Genomic DNA, 2,782 nt, shown 5'->3' on the forward strand with positions numbered 1-2,782 from the left:
AAAAAAGAGTATTTAATCTTTTATTCGCCGGGATTATGGGCCAAGCAATATATTAAGTCATGACAAAGCAATTTTAGGCACTAAATTAGCAATTATTCCTAAATCATGCTTATTGACTGTACTGTACTTTCCATGGAATAATTCATATGGGAAAGGAGAAAAAGTTCATGGAATTGTGAAGCATCATTAACATAATTAAATCATTACTCCATGAAAGAATTAATATCCAGCTATCAAAATGATGCATTCAAGAACTCTTGTGGAACAATGTACCTGACCAGTATGAAACCTGAATTAAAATTTTCCACACTCTGAATGCATACTCCACCTACTGAAGTACCAAAACCATCTCCTCTGTTATGCGTGGAACACAGTCCCTTCAGATGCATCTCAGCACACATTCTGGATCAAGTCCCACAGGCAACATAAGCAGAGAAAAGCCTAATTAATGACTCTCAGTAGAGTCTAGGTGACAACTAGGCATCAGTTTCATACTTTCAAGATGAAGATGTTGCTGGGAACACTCAAAATTAGAACATGCTTATGGTCTTGAATTCATATGGTCTTTAGAGAGTCTATAAAAGCCTCAAGGGGAAATGAGGTACTCACTTGTACCACTCCACACGTTCACGACTCTAGCAGCCTCATGTTCCCTCCCTCTACATCCTCATAGCAGCAGGTTTTGTTTGCCAAAACATTTGCATGTAATAATGAAGATCATGAGAATGATTTCAAGCCAAGCTATCACTAAGTATCATTAAACCATGAAATGGAATTAAGAAAATTTTGCTTTAGATATGTTTTGTGTTATTGTTGTAAAACATTTCTAAGGAAACTTTTTAAACAAAGACAAAAAAAAAAAAAAACGAGTCTTGCAATTATGTCCACATTTAACATCACCACACTTCTTGTTATCTTGGATTAATCAATTCATTTTATAATCAAATCCCAGGTCTGCAAGACAAGCATAAAACTCAAAAGAAAGAAAACATTCAGATAAATTACTTAATAGAAGTGTGACACTCATCATTACGATACATGAAAGATCTGTAACTAAAACTAGCAATTTAGGCTGGAGAAAAATTGTTGATCTACTAATTGCTAATCTGATTGATTATTACTGCGAGAGATTGCTTAAAAAAAAACAAAAAAATTAATCTGTTGCGCCATTTATCTTAAGTGTAATGCTCCATCTAGACAGACAAAACATGTGAAGTGTAATAAACCTATATGTCCTATTTAAGTTCCCTTAGATAATTCAACCAATCCCTCCCAACCAATCCTTAGAGACTAAGGAGGGAAAGGAAAAAAAAAAAAAGAGTAAAATTCCTCTTTTTGAATTTCTAAAAGTTAAAAGGCAAACATAATACACAATATGTAGGCAACGCTCGTGTCAGAACTTAGATACACTGAACTGAACTGCACGTAAGGAATCAACTGCTGTGAGTATACGCCTATCTGTAATTATTACCTTAACCACAATCAGAGTGTGCATACATTTTGGAGGAAAGGGAAAAAGAACATAATGACATTAGAACTACATGTGACTTTAAAAAAAACAGTTGACAGAAGTTTTATATTCTCCCTGGTTTCTTTAACAACACTGGTTACTAAAGAATGTACAATATCATTTTCAGTATCATTTATTTTGCACTATTGTGTAAATATTGTTATATAATTTGATGAAAGCCTCATTAGAGCTTCTCTCTTAAGTAATATATGCATGCCCGTGTTTTTTCCTATGCAAATACTGTACCTTTAAAAACCTTAAAGCTGATTTTTCAAAGCACTAAATAACTTAATTACAGGAAGTGATATGCAGATCCAGGACTTTGACTTCAACATCGCAAACCCACAGCATACATCTGTGTACCAAGCTTTCAGACTTCTTCCACACTTTCCTTTTTCTTTATTTTAAACTTCTCCAGAATGAGGATGTATTTTAGAAATAAGTTTTTAAATCGCCTCCATGGAAAAACTCAAGTCAAGGGTGTTGGACCTGTATCATTCGGACACCAGCCTGCCCTACCACATTAACATCAGAGCGTGAAATTCTACCTCTTCTTTCCTTACTAACATAAATATTTGATGCTGCACAATAACAACGTCCAAATTTTAAAATACTACAACATTTAAATAACAGTAAACTTGCAGAAAACGACTAAGGAGTGCTCCTGGTATGTTTGTAACAGGTGTACGTGACAATGATAGTAGGCCCAAACTCACTGTGCAAAATCTGGGTTTTCAGTGAACAGGGCAGAACCACGCCTTGCACCCTAATAATGCACAAATTAATGCATTATCCTAACACAAGCAAAACCACACCAATACTACGCGGTATTAACAGAAATATTAAGAACTCAATACGTGTATTGAAGAATCAGTGATGGCTTTATTCGGCACACAGACTTGGAAACGAACACGGAACGCTGTTCAGTGGTTGCAGGAAAAGGTACAATTGATGATAAGATGCATTTAGCAGCTCAGTAAACATTTTTGGTCAAGCAACGCTCTCTTTAACGTTAATATGCAACGTCCCCAGCCGCGGCATTAAGAAAAATAATTGACAACAGTTCTCATCGTGAACGTGCATGGAACAAACACCCCTCTCCTCCCCCGCCTTAAACGCCGTGCAGCTCCGCCGGGAACCTGGACAGCGAGAAAGACTTTCCTTAAGCAGCGACAAAAGCCAAGGATTTAACAATTAACGCCCCATCCCCGGCCCCGATCCTCGCTCCGGCGCCGGTAGACCGAGGCCCCGACCCTCCTCCCCCGCCCCAGC

This window comes from Meleagris gallopavo, chromosome 9, assembly GCF_000146605.3.
Source record: "Meleagris gallopavo isolate NT-WF06-2002-E0010 breed Aviagen turkey brand Nicholas breeding stock chromosome 9, Turkey_5.1, whole genome shotgun sequence".
Classification (NCBI taxonomy): Eukaryota; Metazoa; Chordata; class Aves; order Galliformes; family Phasianidae; genus Meleagris; species Meleagris gallopavo.